The 20344-nt window shown below is 38.4% G+C and overlaps 1 protein-coding gene across 2 annotated transcripts in view; it reads left to right on the top strand.

Moving 5' to 3' along the window:
• Positions 1-20344, top strand: part of ZPLD1 (zona pellucida like domain containing 1) — a 664056-nt gene that overhangs the window by 223033 nt on the left and 420679 nt on the right. The window contains exons 4-5 of one of the 2 annotated variants that reach the window (XM_081543086.1): positions 13470-13555; positions 14084-14139. The gene's annotated coding sequence lies outside the window, so the exon portion shown is untranslated. The remainder of the gene's footprint in view (positions 1-13469; positions 13556-14083; positions 14140-20344) is intronic. The other variant, XR_014069128.1, reaches the window with a different exon arrangement.

Below are 20344 nucleotides of genomic sequence, written 5' to 3'. Positions count from 1 at the left end.
GCTTTATGCACGTGTGTGCGCTCAGTTGCTAAGTCATGTCTGACTCTTTGCTATGCCATGGACTGTAGCCTGCCAGGTTCCTCTGTCCATAGGAATCCTCCAGGCAACAATACTGGAGTGGGTTGCCATTTCCTTCTCTAGGGGATCTTCCAGAACCAGGAATCAAACCTGTGTCTCCTGCATTGGCAGGTGGGTTCTTTACCACTGAGGCACCAGGGAAATCCCAAATTGCTGATTATACTCCATGAGAGCAAACACCATACTGTAGTATACATTTCTTTCTTGTTAAAAAAAAAAAGAGAGGGAAATTCTACAAAGAATGATTTTTACTGGATTAGTCTGATAAATAAAATAATATCAAGCAGTTTTTTAGGTCTGTATAGTCAAAACTATGGTTTTATCAGTAGTCCTGTATGGATGACCCATTCCAGTGTTCTTGCCTGGAGAATCCCATGGGTGGGGGAGCCTGGTGGGCTGCTGTCTATGGGGTCACACAGAGTCAGACACGACTGAAGCAACTTAGCAGCAGCAGCAGCAGCAGCAGCATGTACAGATGTGAGAGTTGGACCATAAAAAAGGCTGAGTACCAAAGAACTGATGCTTTCAAATTGTGGTGCTGGATAAGACTCTTGAGAGTCACTTGGACTGCAAGGAGATCAAACCAGTTAATCCTAAAGGAAATCAACCCTGAATATTCACTGGAAGGACAAATGCTTCCAGTGGCCACTTAATGCGAAGAGCCGATTCATTGGAAAAGACCGTGATGCTGGGAAAGATTGAGGCAGGAGGAGAAGGGGACGACAGAGGATGAAATGGTTGGATGGCATCATCAACTTAATGGACATGAGTTTGAGCAAGCTCTGGGAGATGATGAAGGACAGAGAAGCCTAGCGTGCTACCACCCATAGGGTCGCAAAGAGTCAGGTATGACTTAGCAACTGAACAACAACAAGCAGTTTTTTATATATTAGAAAAGTCTAGTAAAAACTTTCCCTGTAAAATTTCTCTCTTTTTTTAACAAAAAGGAAAAGAAGTATACTACAATATAGTGTTTGCTTTCATTGAGTATAATCAGTTCCATTTCATGTTAAATTCTTTAAAAAATCTGATTGTGCATACTGAAATATCAGTGTTTTTAGAACTTACTAATATTGTGGGGTACTCTTTTGGACACTAAAGATTTTATTGATACTTTTCGCTTTCTGGAGGGGCAAATATTATGGAAAGCCCAATGTGTGACCCTTCTGTGTGTAGTCATGATTTTGGGTGTGATATCATCAACCCATTCAACAAATATTTCTTGAGCATTTAAGATGTACCATAGACTGTGTTAAATTTTGAGGCTGCCCAAATGAATGGGTGTGAAATCCTTTGTAAAGTTGTCAGATGATCTCCAGACTTGAGATCAGTAGGCTTGTGGGATCACTGAGAACACTCAAGTACAGAAAGAGTTATACAAGCTTATAAGAAATATATTAGAGTACAACTTCAATATCAGGCAGGAAGTTCAAAATTTTAAATTTCATTTAATTTATATATTTTATAATGATGTTGACATTCCAGATTAGAAATGTCTAATATATTAATTTATCTGTGAATACAAATTAAATTTCATTTAATTTACATGTTTTATAATCATAGTGACATTCTAGATTAGAAGCTTCTATTCATTTAATCTGTGAATATATAGTAATTATGTATTTCTTTTGTCAGTTGACCGCTCTTCTACTTTTTGTCAGTTGACTGCTTTTCTAGATTCATCTCTACCTACAATTTCACCTTTTACCTGATCCTCTGGTTTCTCTTCTCTTAGCACTGCAATATGCTACTCATGACTGCTGCTGGGAAAATCTATCTAGAGCAGTGCTGTTCAATAGAAATACAATGTGAATCACATATGTAATTAGACTTTTTTAGTAGCCACCTTAAAAATAGTACAAAGAACACATTTGAAATTAATTTAAACAATATATTTTATTTAACCTGCCATATACCAAATGACTGGAAAATGTCAGTTTTCATTCCAATCCCAAAGAAAGGCGATGTCAAAGAATATTCAGACGACCGCACAGCTGCAATCATCTCACATGCTAGTAAAGTAATGCTTAAAATTCTCCAAGCTAGGCTTCAACAGTATAGGAACCAATAACTTCAAGATGTTCAAACTGGATTTAAAAAAAGCAAAGGAACCAGAGAGCAAATTGTCAACATCCATTGGATCAGAGAAAAAGCAAGAGAATTCCAGAAGAACATTTTCTTCTGCTTCATTGATTATGCTAAAGCCTTTGACTGTGTGAATCACAACAAACTGGAAAATTTTTCAAGAGATGGGAATATCAGACCACCTTGCCTGCCTCCTGAGAAACCTATATGCAGGTCAAGAAGCAACAGTGAGAACTGGACATGGAACAATGGACTGGTTCCAAATTGGGGAAGGAGTATGTCAAGGCTGTATATTGTCACCCTGCTTATTTAACTTATATGCAGAATGTGTGTGTTAGTTGCTCAGTCATGTCTGACTCTTTGCGATCCCATGGACTGTAGATCACCAGGCTTCTTTGTCCATGGGATTCTCCATGCAAGACTACTGGAGTGAGTTGCCATTTCCTTCTTCAAATATATGCAGAGTACATCATGTGAAATGCTGGGCTGGGTAAAGCACAAGCTGGAAATCAAAATTGCTGGAAGAAATATCAATAACCTCCAAAATGCAGATGACACCACCCTTATGGCAGAAAGTGAAGAGGAACTAAAGATCCTCCTGATGAAAGTGAAAGAGGAGAGTGAAAAATCTGGCTTAAAACTCAGCATTTGAAAAACGAAGATCATGGCATCTAATCGCATCACTTCATGGCAAATAGATGGGGGAACAATGGAAACAATGACAGACTTTATTTTCTTGCCCTCCCAAAATCACTGCAGATGGTGACTGCAGCCATGAAATTAAAGATGCTTGCTCCTTGGAAGAAAAGCTATGACAAATGTAAACAGCATATTAAAAAGCAGAGAAATTGCTCTGCCAACAAAGGTCCATATAGTCAAAGCTATGGTTTTTCCAGTAGTCATGTATGGATGTGGGAGTTGGACTATAAAGAAAGCTGAGCATTGAAGAATTGATGCTTTTGAACTATGGTGTTGGAGAAGACTCTTGAGAGTCCCTTGGACAGCAAGGAGATCAAACCAGTCAATCCGAAAGGAAATCAATCCTAAATATTCATCGGAAGGACTGATGCTGAAGCTGAAGCTCCAATACTTTGGCCGCCTGATGCAAAGAGCTGACTTGTTAGAAAAAATCCTGATGCTGGGAAAGATTGAAAGCGGGAGGAGAAGGGGATGACAGAGGATGAGATGGTTGGGTGGCATCACTGACTTGATGGACATGAGTTTGAGCAAGCTCCGGGAGTTGGTGATGGATAGGAAAGCCTGGCATGCTGCAGTCCATGGGGTCGCAAAGAGTTGGACATGACTGAGTGACTGAACTGTACTGAAGTGATCTCAAATGATATTATTTCAATATGTAATCAGTAAAATTGTACTAATGGGATATTTTACATTCCTATTTTTCTGGTACCAAGTCTGTGAAATCTGTCATATATTTTACACTTATAGCACATCTCAGTTTGGACCAGCCACATTTTAGGTGCTCAGTAGCCACATGTGGCTAGTCACTTTCCTATTGGACAGTGCAAGAGCTAAGTACATCTTTTCTACTCTTCCTGTTCCTGATGAAAATATGATGTTAAATTGTCATGCATTACAACTCCACCATGAACAATTTCTAGCTATCCATTAGCCTTATCTGTTTTCAGATCTTGTTCCTAGTAAAATGAATCTGCTTATTAGATCATTAAAATTACTTTCTCTTTGTTGTTTTTACCCCTTTCACAAACCCCTCATCTGCCAACCCATCAATTTTACCTGGTTCAAGATTTCAACCCACTTTCTCCCTCAGGAAGCCTTTACCAGATCTTGTTTTCTGCTTCCCTTTGTACTAAGATTGATAATCACATTACCAGTTGATATCTATATATAGATATAGTACCTACTTCATATCATTTCATGGTAAGCATTTTATGTTGTCAGCCAGAATATTTTGATTCTGTATAACCTCTCTTCACGATAGGTCAAAGTGAGTGTTCATTGATTGGCTGATGAAGATTTGGTAGGCTAAATTTTTTAGACGCATAAATAAAGTACTGAATCATATTTCTTATTCTGTGTAATTTCACAGGTACATTCATTCACTTACCAAATATTAATTGAGCACTTATTATGAGTTAAAGACTGTGTTATGCAGTGGCTCAATACATCATGCATCTTTCAGTGTCAACACTTGGTCTTCTGTGAGATTGAAATTTATTTTACTGTTTTTATACCCCCCGCTTTTTAGAATTATAGAGCTGGAAAGGATACAGAGACCATCTGGTGTTCACTCTCTGAAGTTTGCAAATTGTGGGAACTGAAGTCCATAGAATTTATATAATTAGATTGTTTATAGAGCTTATTGGTAGTGGATCTGGATCTAGAATTCAGGTCCTATTTTTTTCTCTGGTACATTATGTTTCCTCTATATTGTGGTCACATAAATTTACAAACCCTGTGTAACAAACCTAGATTTTATGGCAAACAACACAGCTAACACTATTGCATGTTGGAACAAATTTTCAAGTTGAAAACTTTCTTTTGTCTTAAGTATTTTACCTTCTTTTACTGTGGCAGATTTTTTTTTTTTTATAAATTTATTTATTTTAGTTGGGGGCTAATTACTTTACAATATTGTAATAGTTTTTTGCCATACATTGACATGAATCAGCCATGGGTTTACATGTGTTCCCCTTCCTGGACCCCCCACCCACCTCCCTCCCCATCCCATCCCTCTGGGTCATCCCATTGCCCCGGCCCTGAGCCCTTGTCTCATGCATCGAACATGGAATGGTGTTCTGTTTCACATATGATAATATACATGTTTCAATGCTATTCTCCCAGAACGTCCCACCCTCACCTTCTCCCTCAGAGTCCATAAAATTGTTCTATGCATCTGTGTCTCTTATTCTGTCTCGCATATGTGGCAGATTTTTAAAAGTCCTGCAGCTTTCACAATCAAATTTAAGTTTGTGGATTAGTGGCAGTTAGAAAGAAGACAACATGTTCCCAAAAGTTAATTATAAATTTTATTTTTCCAAGACTTTCTGCTTCCAGGCTTCTGGCTCATCAGTCAGTAAAACTGCAGCTGTGTCTGTCACCAACATGAAGGCCTGCAAGGAAATTTGTTAAATGATACTTCCGAAGATAAATTTCAGGTTAGCCTAGAGCCATACCTCAGATGGTAAAAATCCAGTTTCACAATATTGTCTTTAACTTTAACAAGTAACAGAATAAACAGAGTTTGTATTGACAGATGGAAGTGGTGTTATAATATTCTTTAATTAATATCTGAGTCTACATATATAGCAATGACATTTCTTAAACAGAAAATATATTTAACTTTTTCCTGTTGTGCGTGTTTTATAAAAATACTTTCCTTAGTTATGGTGCTTTTTCTTGGCTGTGTCACATGGCATGTGGGATCTTAGTTCCCCCACCAAGGATTGAACCCAAGCCCCTTGCAGTCAAAGTGTGGAGTCTTAACACTGAACTGTCAGGGAAGCCCTCAAGGTGCTATGTTTAAAGGTATTGTTGTAAAAAACAAACAAACAAACAAAAACCAAAACAGAACAAAAAAGGTATTGTTGTGGTAAAATATCTGCACAAAATATGTTTGTTAAATCATATTTTCAGGTGTCATCTTTGTTTTACTGCATTTGAATAATTTCAGGTGCTTATTCCTGGTGCTCACCTTAGACAGACTGGATTTTCATTTTTTTGTGGACTGCTATCAGTTAATGGATTTGCATTTTCAATACATTTTTTGGATGATTTTTATGCACATGAAGTTTTGGGAACCTCTGATTTGAGTACAGAGAAGAGTGTATATTTAAAAACATTTCTGTCCCTCAAGATACTGATGTTTTCCTTTCCATCTGTTTTCCCATGTTTTGTTGTGTGTTAGTTACTCAGTCGTGTCCAATTCTTTGTGACTCCATGGACTGTAACCTGCCAGACTTCTCTGTCCATTGAATCCTACAGGCAAGAAACTGGAGTGGGTAGCCATTCGCTTCTTCAGAGGATCTTCCTGACTCACAGATTGAATTTGGGTCACCTGCATTGTAGGCAGATTCTTTATGATCTGAGCCACCAGGGAAGCCCTCCATGTTTCATTGTTGTTCAGTCACTCAGTTATAACCGACTGTTTGCAACCCCATGGACTTTAGCACTCCAGGCTTCTTTGTCCTTCACTGTCTCCCAAAGCTTGCTCAAACCCATGTTCATTGAGTCGGCGATGCCATCCAATCATCTCATTCTCTGTCATCCCCTTCTCCTTCTGCCTTCAGTCTTACCCAGCATCAGGGTCTTTTCAAATGAGTCAGCTCTTTGCATCAGGTGGCCAAAGTATTGGAGATTCAGCTTAAGCATAGGTCCTTCCAGGAAATATTCAGGGTTGATATCCTAAAGGTTGATTGGTTTGACCTCCTTGCTATCCAAGGGACTCTCAAGAGTCTTCTCTAACACCACAGTTCAAAAGCATCAATTCCTCAACACTCAGCCTTCTTTGTGGTCCAACTCTCACATCCACACATGACTACTGGAAAAACCATAGGTTTGACTAGACGGACCTTTGTTGGCAAAGCAATGTCTCTGCTTTTTAATATGCTGTCTATGTTTGTCATGGCTTTTCTTCCAAGGAGCAAACATCTTTTAATTTCATGGCTGCAGTCACCATCTGCAGTGATTTGGGAGAGCAAGAAAATAAAGCTTGTCATTGTTTCCATTGTTTCCCCATCTATTTGCCATGAAGTGATTGGACTGGATGCCATGATCTTAGTTTTCTGAATGCTGACTTTGAAGCCAGCTTTTTCACTCTCCTCTTTCACTTTCATCAAGAGGTTCTTTAGTTCCTCTTCACTTTCTGCCATAAGGGTGGTGTCATCTGCATATTGGAGGTTATTGATATTTCTTCCAGCAATCTTGATTCCATCTTGTGCTTCACTAGCCCGGCATTTCGCATGATGTACTCTGCAGATAAGTTAAATAAGCAGGATGACAATATATAGCCTTGATGCACTCCTTTCCCAATTTGGAACCAGTCCGTTGCATGTCCAGTTCTCACTGTTGCTTCTTGACCTGCATACAGGTTTCTCAGGAGGCAGGCAAGATGGTCTGGTATTCCCATCTCTTGAAGAATTTTCCACAGTTTGTTGTGATCCACATAGTCAAAGGCTTTCAGTTCAGTTCAGTCACTCAGTCGTACCCAACTCTTTGTGACTCCATAGATTGCACCACACTAGGCTTCCCTGTCCATCACAAACTCCCAGAGCCTGCTCAAACTAATGTCCATCACGTTGGTGATGCCATCCAACCATCTCATCCTCTATCCTCCCCTTCTCCTCCCACCTTCAATCTTTCCCAGCATCACGGTCTTTTCCAATGAGTTTTCTTCACATCAGGTGGCCAAAGTATTGGAGTTTAAGCTTCAGCATCAGTCTTTCCAATGAATATTAAGGACTGATTTCCTTTAGGATTGACTGGTTGGATCTCCTTGCTGTCTATGGGATTCTCAAGAGTCTTCTCCAACACCACAGTTCCAAAGCATCAATTCTTCAGCGCTCGGCTGTCTTTATAGTCCAACTCTCACATCCAGACATGACTACTGGAAAAACCATAGCTTTGACTATATGGAGCTTTGTTGGCAAAGTAATGTCTCTGCTTTTTAATATGCTGTCCAGTTTGGTCATAGCTTTTCTTCCAAGGAGCAAGTGTCTTTTAATTTCTTGGTTTAAGTGTAGTCAATAAAGCAGAAGTAGATGTTTTTCTGGAACTCTTTCGCTTTTTCTATGATTTAGTGAATGGTGGCAATTTGCTCTCTGGTTCCTCTGCCTTTTCTAAATCCATCTTGAACATCTGCAATTTCTTGGTTCACATACTGTTGAAGCCGGGTGGAGATCTTGTGCATTACTTTGGTAGCATGTGAGATGAGTGCAATTGTGCGGCAGTTTGTATGTTTTTTTGCCACTGACTTTCTCTCTGATTGCCATGTTTTGTTACTAGAAATAAAATCACCTGCTATCCATTAAGTTGATTGCCATGACTAGGTATTCTGAATATTCTTACCGAATCGTTTGTTCAGTTAAATGGATACCTTTATTTAATTTTAATTCCAGTCAATTAAATAATCAATATGATATTTTCAAAGTATTTACCCAAGCAAGGCTCTTTGGAGAACAACCAAATGTGTTTCAGAACTGAGCCTCCATCATACTGTGCTCCATTATTTTACCATGTGGCTGTGTTCTGTGTCTATCCCCCTGCCTAAATGTGAATTCCATGATGGTTAGGCCCAAATCTAAATTATTTTTGTGTTGCCGGTCCCAGGACCATGCCTGGTGTGAAATAACTACTTATTTTTTTATCTGTATTTGGATTTTGAATGAACAGTTATGCCACTGAGATATGTTCCAGGAAGTAGGATAGAATGATTAAGTGGTTAAGTTTGAAAGCCAAGATGTGTTCAGATACCACAGGTAACTCTAGAGAAGTGTTCAGGGAAATATAGGTGGGTTTCAATTTATGTTTATTATTAGTATTTTATTTGAATGTAGTCAAAATATATTCTATTAAGTTTTATGTATTTTTCTGTATATTATCACATAGACACTTCCTAATACTATTAAAATTTTCTAAGTATAACATTTAATGGAATGAATATACATATTTTATGGGTTTCCCTGTTGGCTTAGATAGTAGAGCATCTGCCTGCAATGCAGGAGACCCAGGTTTGATCCCTAGGTTGGAAAGATCCCTTGGAGAAAGGAATGGCAACCCACTCCAGTATTCTTGCCTGGAAAATCTCATGGACAGAGGAGCCTAATGAAAACCTCTTCAGAACTGATTCTTTCAAAAGAATCAGTTATAACTTAATGACTAAACAACAACAACAAGGGTTCAAACATATGATTCAGATGAAATGGAAAAGGGAAAAATTCACCATGTGGATTCTATTAATGCTCTGCCTGCCCAGATCCCCTCTGGTGACTTTTATTACTGCTGAGTGCCCTCTCCCAGCTTTTGTGAACTTCTCTTCTTTTTTCCTTTATTGAGATATCTTTGACATATAAAAATTATATATTTTTAAGTTGTACAACTTGATGTTTTGATATATATATCCATTGTAAAGATTGCCACAATCCAAGTAATACATACATCACCTCTGCATAATTACCACTCTGAGAGTGTGTGTGTATGTGTGTGTGTGTGTGTGTGTGAGAAATATTACTTGCCACTCTCTTCAGACGACTGCCTTGGGGCTATGGGAGCCACTTTGCCACAGGCACAAGGAACCTGGAATTCTAGGGCATTCTCCATCAGAATCTCACCTCACTAGGTAGCTATTAGTTAATAACTGACTGCTTCCAAAATATGAAAGCTCAGCACATTTGCTTTGAGTAGGAAAAACTGTGGAGTATAATTTGCACTTCAGAATTCCCCTGCAGGATCAGGCTGAAACTGCCCATGGGAGACTTTACCTGAAAGTCACATCATGTTTGGCTTCTGCTCTACCCTTAGCTGCTTCCACAGAGCCTTTTCCAGTGTTTGCTGAGAGCACTTCTTCAATAAATTATTTGCAAGCAGATTCTTATTTCAGGGTCTGTATTTGGAGAGCTTCACCTAAGAAATCCTGTTATCAAGTGGCTTCAGGTTTTAGGCTTTCCTCCATTCTTTTATCACTTAACGTAGTTGAACTCATACTGCAACCACACAATCATCTACTTTTATTAGCAACTGAACAACAGCAATCTCATTAAATAATATTTCAACCATGTCATTAGTGACTTCACAATTTTCCACTGGTGTCTAGTTTAATATACATTTTTGGATTGCCAAATATTTTTGCTGTTGCTTTAACTTTATGAAAAGTTCTCTGATGACTAACTCAACGTTTTCCTTATTGTATTACCCTAGGATATAGTCACAAAATGTCTACAAACATTTTCATAATGTAAACTTTGCAAAAATTAGGCCAGTTTAAAAAGACACTATTAATGAATGAGTACACTAGCTTGACTACTACCTTGGCAATACTGAATAAGAACAGTTTAAGCATTAATTTCTTAGATATTATATGGCACTAAACATCGTATTGACAACAACAATTTATTAAGCACTTTTTTTGTGTTAGGATATAATCAGATGCTTTGCCAAGATTATTTTGTTCAATCCTGCAAACAAACATGTGAAATGATTATGATGATGAGGGAACCAAAACAGAGATATAAATACTTTGTGAGGCTCTTACAGCTGGTAGGTGGCCAAGCTAGGACTTGACATAAGGTTTGACTGTGAACCTGTGCTCTCCACCAGTTTTCTATCAGCGATATTGTTTAATTTGTATTTTTTTTTTTACTACTAGCTATGTTAAGCATTTCCTCCATTTATTTATTTTCAACTTGTATTTCTTCTTGTATGGATTATCTGATTGTGTCCTGCCAATTCATCTATTAGAATATTGATATATTTTCTCACCATTTTGCATAATATATGAACTATTATATACTATAGTTTGGGGCCCTCTGCAAATAATATTTGTTGAAAATATTCGGATCCATTTTATTTCTTAGGTTGTTTTTATTATAAACATAAAGTTCTTATTTTACTGTTTTTCTCTGTATAACTTCTTCAAATTAATTGAAACATCAAATATGATTGTTTCAAAGAGCTGATATGCTTTACTAATATTTAGAATTTTGATTTATAAAATGTTTACTTGTTTAATTCAAATTGTGTATATATGGTATATACTTTTAGTATATTGGCTATTTTGGAGACAAGAAGAATGAAACAACATATAAGGTAGTGTTTTAGCAAATGAACATGGAAGTTGGATGGAGTTGTGTGAGGGAAGGTACTGTGTGATTTTACATATAGGCATGGAATCTGGTTAGAAGGCTTTTCAATTAACCCACTCTTGATATGACAAGAGTCTGAAGTAGAGTGTTTGCAATGGAAGGAAAACAAGGAAACAGTAACACAGACTCACATAAGCTCTGTGGCTTCCCTTTTCTCTTTATGTCACACATTGAGTGTGAAACACTATCAGATGGAGAATACTGAAGAATTCCTAGTAATTTGGGGTTTTACAAACATAAACATTATTTTCTGGGAAAAAATATTGTAGTTACAATTCAGGTAAAAGCACATTTATTTTTTTAGACCAAATTGTGTGTCTTTAGAATTGATTTTACCTAAACAAGCTACTAATTATGAGATCATTGTCTACTGAGCCAGAAAAGCCATACTGGCATCTATCTACTGTGGATTTATGCATTTTTATGGATTTAATGTGATGGGGAAAAGATTATTGGAAGTAAATTATGCACTTCTGCTCTTTAGCTGTCATCTGTAGCTGGTTGCTTGTCTCTTGGTTTCTATGACTGTTCCAAAGGCAGTTCTTGTGGTGTTTGGAACAGAATACAACCCACAATTGACCTCACTTAAAACTAGTCTAACTAGTTAACCCAGTTACTTTTACAGTGTGAGTGACAAAGTTTTATAATATTTGAGGAATATAAGGAAATAGTTAATATAATAATGGCTAACATTTGAAGAGAACCTTACTGTTTACACATGCTTTCACAATATATTATTTAATCTTCATTATAGCATAAGAAAGAATTATCTTGAATCTAAAACCTATCTTCAGTTTCCATGCATTATACAATGCTGAAAGAACTGTTTTCAGTTAGTAGAAAGGAAGTCTTAGAGTTGTTCCTAACAAACATCAGGTATCAAGGGTTGTGGCGTGAAAGAAAGGAAAACATAAGCAAATGGATAAATAAGAGGAGAGGGGCAAATCTAAAAAGCATTTCTTAGAAATAAATTCCTCATAGTGAAGACTGGGTGTGTGAAGGAAGTTTCTTTCTTCTCTAGTTTGAGTCTACTGTTTGGAATGATTTGTAAATGTTCAAGCTTGATGGCTAGAAATTGGATAGTTGATATCCCCAAAGCACGTGAAACATTTTTAAGTAATGACTTTCCACTCATCAAGGTTGATGATAATGATGATGATGACAGTTAATGTTTACTCAGACTTACCGTGGATCACGTACTATGCTGACAGATTTACATGCAATATGTCATAATTCATACAATAATCTGATGAAACAATCTGTTTCCCCATTTTTAAACAAGGGAAAATGAAGCATAGAGAGCTTGATCAATAGTAAGTGACTGTGATGTGATTGGATACCTGACTGTGTACGTGCTAAGTCGCTTCAGTCATGTCTGACTCTTTGCAACCCTATGGACTGTAGCCCGCCAGGCTTTTCTGTTTATGGGGTTCTCCAGGCAGGAATCCTGGAGTGGGTTGCCTGCCATCCTCCAGGGGATCGTCCCAACCCTGGGATGGAGCCCTTGTCTTCGGTGTCTCTTGCATTTGCAGGTGGGTTCTTTACCACTAGAGCCACTCAAGCCCAGATACCTGATTACCTGACTCCAAAGTTTACATATTGAATGATTCTCCTCTTCTATAGGACAAATATTAGGGACACCCTAGAAGATTTGTCTGTTAAAAAATCTTGCTATTTAGCAGTATATTCTAATTGGGTGAACTGCTCAGGGAAGTTTGACACCAGTAGTCACTGGTTATTCTTGTTAGGGGAAGATCCTCTGGAGGAGGGTATGACAACCCACTCCAGTATTCTTGCCTGGAGAATCCTATGGACAGAGGAGCCTGGCAGGCTATAGTCCATAGGGTTGCAAAGAGTCAGAAATGGCTGAAGCAACTTAGCATGCATGCGCATTCTTGTTAATGGGTTTCCCCAAGCAACGTATAAAACCTACTGTTATACAGGCCACAGGGCTGAGCTCGCTTCTCCACCGGACCACTGACAAAATGCCTGGTGCCTTCGTGAGACAGCGGCATGGCCAAAGTGGGAGGGAGGGTGAGCCCCCACAGCACAGCTCTGTCATCTTAATGTTTGGCTTTGCTTTATTACTGATTTACTGATTATGCCTATTTTGTAGATAAGAAACCTGAGGCCCAGAGAGATTTGCCTGGTTTTAGTGAATGTTTATCCTTGTTGGCGAGCAGGAAACAATGTTTTGGACCTGAAGAGGTTTTCATTAAACATAAGTGGTGTGGAAGATAAAGATCTCAGATCTCCTTTTCTGGAAAGCTACTCTGGAAACTCCATAAACTGCAGAATATCCATCAGTCTAGATAATTTTCCATAGGAAGTAAAAGGCTTTCTATATTTGGTTGGGTTCTAAAAATACTAGGCTCTAATAGAGAAGAGATATTTCTCTGCTAAGAAAATAAATCTTTTTTTTTTCTTTTTTTCTCGGAATGCTAACTTCCTTGCTTCTTGCCTTTTCAGAAAATGTGAGTTCTCTCAGCAGCTAAGAGCACAGATCTGGTTGCTGATCAAGACTGAAGTGAGGCCTGAGAAAATGCAGAACTGAGGTAAAAAGTTCCAGGAAACACTGTAAATCCTGTCACGATGTTCTGTGGTATTTCAAATGCTTAGAAAAAGGTGAACCTGAGGTGAATATGAAAAAGGTAAAGGCTTAGTTTAGCCTGAGAAACATAAATGGAAAAGCAAAATGTGAATTTTTGTTTTTAATATAAAATAAGGATGGCTTTTTGCTTATGTTGAAAAGAGGAAACATTAGTTAATTTGAGTGTGGGGCACACTTTGGATAAAATCTAAATTTTTAAAATCATAATCCTTAAGGCTTTTAGTCATTTGGCCTCACAGACTCTGGTCATGGTGACCTTCTACACTTGTTTTGGCCTAAGGACCTTTTGCATCTGCCATTCCCTCTGCCTGTAAGGCCTCTCCTGTTGCTTTCGCTTGGAGGGTTCATCCTCATCATTCAGATCTCAGTTCAGTTGTCATCTCCTTAGAAAGCCTTTGCTGGATCATGCTATGCAGCCCTTGTGTTCCCCCTCACCACCATACTGTCTGCTCTTGGTTTTCCTCTCCTCTAGGATGCGTGGGAAGATGGTACTTTCCTGACACTCGTACAGGCAGGCAGACCTCTGGGGTAAGTTTTAGGCAATTTGATATAGTTAAAATGGATATGATGATTGAGTCTCATCAGCCATGGTGTTATCTCCGAGCAAAGCATGGAGCAGAGCCCCCCTGACATAGGTGTAAGAAAAAGCTCCAATTGTCTTGTTTTAGAATACCAAGATTTGGAGGGTTGTTTGTTATTGTAACATAACCACCCTCATTTGTCTGAAATATCATCCTTGTGTTTTATTTTCTTCAGAGCACTTGTCCCTCTTCAAAATGATCTCATTTATTTATTCTTAATCTCTCCTACTTCCAAACATTGCTAGATGTGTTCATTGCACACAACACACTAAAGGATTAAACTTCCATGTGGCTCCCCATCAAACCCAAACAATCTTAAACAGGTCTCTCAGAATAGCCCTTAGGCCCTCTGTTAACAGCTTTGACATGAATCTGGTGAACAAGAGAGGCCCATGAATGGCCCTTGGTGAGCTACCCAGTACCTTGATGCTCTCCCTGGAAAAATGCCCAGCCCATTTTTCCTAACAGAGGGAAGCTACTTAACTTATTCCAGAAAGACTCTAAGACTAGCAGAACCAAACGAATGGAAACTGTTTCCTATCCCTAGTGAGAGTCTCCTCCAAGCATGTGCTATAGGAAAGAAGAAGGTGTGTGTTTCCCTAGCCCACAGATTCTGTTCTCCCCCATCCTCACCCTATTAGCTGGATAGAACTGATATCCCTGTAGGCTGGGGGGATATGGTGATCCCAACAGGTGCGGGTCACCAGCCCTGCCTTGGATGTGTCGATTTGGTGTGTAAAGCTTTAAAGGAATGTCTCCATTTAGAAAACGAAGCTTCTGCTCTGCATCAGTAGTTTCCAAATTGTGATTGCTGAGGTGCTGTAAGAAGCAAAGAGATTACTGACTGCTATCCCCTCCTTTGTTTCCTCTTCAGCCAAAGCATCTCTTTTTACACAAATCTGCTTCATAGATTGAAGATTCTGTATAGTTGTTCATTTGAATATGAATTTGTTGCTTTAAAATGAATTGAAAAATAGGACTAGATATTTTCTAAATCTCTTTCTGTTTCCAACGTTCTAAAAATCTAGGACTTTGGTATGTTTAAGGTAGTGTGCTGGGCACAAGGTACAGTGAGGCACATGAAAATTGATGAAAACATCACCACTGACTTCCCAATTTGGCAGAAGAAAGAGACTCTTGCATAAATAATAGCAGAAAATGAATAAATGTCCGGGAAAGGATGGAGGAGAGGAGTGTGCCAAGTGCGGACTGTCTGTGAAAGTCACCGCCAAATGCAAGGCCTGCTCTTATAGGCCCTTCCCACCCCATCCCAGCAGCGTGCTTGATGATGGGGAATCTTCTCCAGGTCTTGACACAGGCTTTTATTGCTTCTAAATTGACTTTGGTACCCAGTTTGCCAGTACTCAGCTTCTTGCTTTGTTTTCTTATTCATCCCTGGGTCTTCTATCTGCTATATTCCATGCCTTTTAGCAATTTTATTTCCTATAAAAAATACTGATGGCACGTGGCTAACAATTTAAAAATATAATATCTCTCACTGATAAGAGATTTAGAGATGAAAAATATTGATAGTTAGATATATAGATTTGTGTCCCTGGTGCTACCTCTAATAACCTCTAATAACTCAGAGACAAACGTGTTATCATGTCTTATTTCGGAAGTGTCCTCTGATTATCCATGGTTCTGATAAAGGCTCTGCTACTATCTTTGGATTTGCAGCTGTTATTTTCACTCACCTTGGCTTTAGTTTTTTCTGTATATGAAGAGGTTAGGTCTTACTATCTTACTGTATTTTAGTCTTTCTCTTTTTTTGGTCATGCATTCATTTATTTAAGTTTCTAAATTTAACAAATATGAAATATACTCATGTGCCTTAAAATTCAAATTTTAATTTTTATTTCCATGGGGTCGCAGAGTCAGACATGACTAAGTGACTGAACTGAAAATTCAAATGCTACAAGCTTACACACAGTTAAGTTTCTCACTCCCATTCCTGCCTTCTGTTTGCCCAGTTCCCACCCTTACCCTACCCCATTTTTGTTGTTTTTTAGTCACTAAGTTGTCTCTAACTCTTTGCAGCCCCATGGACTACAGCACGCCAGGCTTCCCTGTCCTTCACTATCTCCTGAAGTTTGCTCAAACTCATGTCCATTGAGTCGGTGATGCCATCCAACCATCTCATCCTCTGTCATCCCCTTCTTCTCCTGCCTTCAATCTTTCCCCATAGGTAACTATTTTTATTACTTTTTATTAGATTTTCTAGATCTCCTTCCAGGAAATTTCCCTGTGAACATAAATACAAATATCTTACCCCTCCTTCCCCCATTGGTACAATTGAGGAGCACATTGTATACACTCTTGCTACACAAAAGCCTATCTTTTCTATTGATAGAATATGTCTTCTTTCTTTTGTTCAGCTGGTGAGCATTCCATTTTACTGGTATAGTTTAATTTATTTAGCTAGTCTCCTCAGTATAGTTGTATGTATTGCTTCTTATTTTTTGCTATTATAACTATGTTGTAATAAATATCCTTGTGCATGTGTCATTTTTAATGTATGCAAATATATCTGAGAAGAAATCCCTAGAAGTGGGATTGCTAGGTGAAAGGGTGTAAATTTGTAATTTTGATAGCTGTAGTCAAATAGCCCTCCATAGGCACTGTATTTACTGCATGACTCTTCCACTAAAAGTGTATGAAAGTGCCCATTTCCCCACAGCTTCACCATCAGAATGTGCTCTCACACTCTTGGATTTACCCTGTCTAGTAGGTGCAATATGGTATCTCAATGCAATTTTGATTTGCATTTTCCTTTTTATGATTCAGGTTAATCATCTTTTAAATGTTCAAGAACCATTTGTATTTTAAGATTCTGTTCTTAATCCTGAGATTTCTAATTGGCTTATGGCAAAAACAGTACTCCTCTGGTTTATCTAGAGTTTCATCAAGCCATGTCCCAGACTGTGGATGCTCTCTGTGTTCACTTCAGCCTTCTCATTGATTTTATACTTGGAAACAAGTATCTTATACTTAGCCTATTCTTCATTGTCTGTGTTCATCTTTTCTAAAAATATTTTTTATTGAAGTATAGTTGATTTATAATGTTGCATTATTTCTGCAAAATGACTCATATATATATATATTCTTTTTCATATGTTCTTCCACCACAGTTTATCACAGGATGTTGAATATATTTCCCTGTGCTATACAATAGGATGTTGTTATTTATCTGTTCTGCATATAATAGCTTGTATTTGCTAATCCCAAATTCTCAACACTTCCTTCCCCTACCCTCCTTTGTTCTTTTCTCTCTCTCTTTCTCAATTTGACCATGCCACATGGCATGTGGGACCTTAGTTCCCCAATCAGGGATCAAACCTGTGGCCTCTGAATTAGAAGCACAGAGTCTTAACCACTGGACCAAGGGAAGTCTCGTGTTCATCTCTTTTTAATTCTACATTGTGCACTCACCTGACTTTTGTATGGAAGAGTATGGCTCCTTGCTTTCCAGGAGTAACACTCCTATCCAAAGCAGCTGCTGAGACATTCACTAGGATTGCCTCATTGCTACATAATTCCCTATGGTCTTGTTAACCATAAAAAAGCAAATACAAGCAAAACAAACAAAATACCAAGAACTTTCTCTCCTTGTGTTCAAATCCAAGAAGGCTAGATATTCTCTCACTGAAGACAGAGTAATCAGTGTCATCAGTGTGTGGAATTTTCCTGTGGCTTTTGACCTGATAGACTATTGGCACATAGATACTGTGTGAAGGCATATTTACATCCTGATGCAAATGTATGGTGGGGATATAGAGGGACTTGGCAAAGAGAATATGTGAGAGATTTGGCAAATACAAATGCGTGCAGAAAGAGGTCATGAGCTATGGTGGTATCTGACCTCTAAGTTCTGAAGTAGATCCCTCTGTCAACTTTAAAGTATCTGGGTGATTTGGTATTGGATATGATATATAATATCCATTTCCTTTGTCAAAGGGCTTTCAAAGGCAAAGGACAGCACTTTCATTTTCTTGTATAATAAGCACACATCCACAGTATCAAGACAGTTACTAGCATAATGTAGATAATTTTGATGGGATAGATGCCATTTTTCCACTACTGCATAAGAACCTGGAATGTTAGGTCCATGAATCAAGGTAAATTGGAAGTGGTCAAACAGGAGATGGCAAGAGTGAACATTGATATTTTAGGAATCAGTGAACTGAAATGGACTGGAATGGGTGAATTTAATTCAGATGACCATTATATCTACTACTGTGGGCAAGAATCACTTAGAAGAAATGGAGTAGCCATCATAGTCAACAAAAGAGTCTGAAATGCAGTACTCGGATGCAGTCTCAAAAACAACAGAATGATCTCTGTTCGTTTCCAAGGCAAACCATTCAGTATCACAGTAATACAAGTCTATGCCCCAACCAGTAACGCTGAAGAAGCTGAAGTTGAATGGTTCTATGAAGATCTACAAGATCTTCTAGAACTAACACCCAAAAAAGATGTCCATTTCATTATAGGGGACTGGAATGCAAAAGTAGGAAGTCAGGACATACCTGGAGTAACAGCCAAATTTAGCCTTGGAGTACAAAATGAAGCAGGGCAAAGGCTAACAGAGTTTTGCCAAGAGAATGCACTGGTCATAGCAAACACTCTATTCCAACAACACAAAGGACGACTCTACACATGGACATCACCAGATGGTCAATACCAAAATCAGATTGGTTATATTCTTTGCAGCCAAAGATGGAGAAGCTCTATACAGTCAGCAAAAACAAAACCAGGAGCTGACTGTGGCTCAGATCATGAACTCCTTATTGCCAAATTCAGACTTAAATTGAAGAAAGTGGGGAAAACCACCAGATCATTCAGGTATGACCTAAATCAAATCCCTTATGATTATACAGTGGAAGTGACAAATAGATTCAAAGGATTAGATCTGATAGAATGCCTGAAGAACTATGGACAGAGGTTCCTGACATTGTACAGGACGCAGTGATCAAAGCCATTGCCAAGAAAAAGGAATTGCAAAAAGACAAAATGGTTGTCTGAGAAGGCCTTAGTGATAGCTGAGAAAAGAGAAGGGAAAGTCAAAGGAGAAAAGGAAAGATATACCCATTTGTATGCAGAGTTCTAAAGAATAGCAAGGAGAGATAAGAAAGCCTTCCTCAGTGATCAGTGCAAAGAAATAGAGGAAAACAATAGAATGGGAAAGACTAGAGATCTCTTCAAGAAAATTAGAGATACCAAAGGAACATTTCATGCAAAGATGGGCACAATAAAAGACAGAAATGGTAGGGACCTAACAGAAGCAGAAGATATTAAGAAGAGGTGGCAAAAATACACAGAGGAGCTATGCAAAAAAGATCTTCATGACCTAGGTAGGTGGTGTGATCACTCACCTAGAGCCAGACATCCTGATATGTGAAGTCAAGTGGGCCTTAGGAAACATCACTACGAACAAGGCTAGTGGAGGTGATGGAATTCCAGTTGAGTTATTTCAAATCCTAAAAGATGGTGCTGTGAAAGTGCTGCACTCAATATATCAGCAAATTTGGAAAACTCTGTAGTGGCCACAGGACTGGAAAAGGTCAGTTTTCATTCCAATCCCAAAGAAAGACAATGCCAAAGAATGCTCAAAGTACCACACAGTTGCAATCATCTCACACTTTAGGAAAGTAAAGTAATGCTCAAAATTCTCCAAGCCAGGCTTCCACAGTATGTGAACTGTGAACTTCCAGATGTTCAAGCTGGAACAAATTGTCAACATCGTTGATCATTGAAAAAGCCAGAGAGTTCCAGAAAAACATCTACTTCTGCTTTATTGACTATGCCAAAGCCTTTGACTGTGTGGATTACAACAAACTGTGGAAAATTCTTAAAGAGATGGAAATACCAGACCACATTACCTGCCTCCTGAGAAATCTGTATGCAGGTCAAGAAGCAACAGTGAGAACTGGACATGGAACAACAGCCTGGTTCCAAATTGGGACAGTCAAGGCTGTATATTGTCACCCTGCTTATTTAACTTATATGTAGAGTACATCATGCTAAATGTTGGGCTGGATGAAGCACAAGCTGGAATCAAGATTGCCGAGAGAAATATCAATAACCTTAGATATGCAGATGACACCACCCTTATGGCAGAAAGTGAAGAAGAGCTAAAAAAATGAAAGAGC

The sequence above is a fragment of the Giraffa tippelskirchi genome, chromosome 2 (assembly GCF_054371585.1).
Source record: "Giraffa tippelskirchi isolate mGirTip1 chromosome 2, T2T-mGirTip1v1.2.pri, whole genome shotgun sequence".
Taxonomy (NCBI): Eukaryota; Metazoa; Chordata; class Mammalia; order Artiodactyla; family Giraffidae; genus Giraffa; species Giraffa tippelskirchi.
This window is presented reverse-complemented; position numbering and strand designations above follow the sequence as displayed.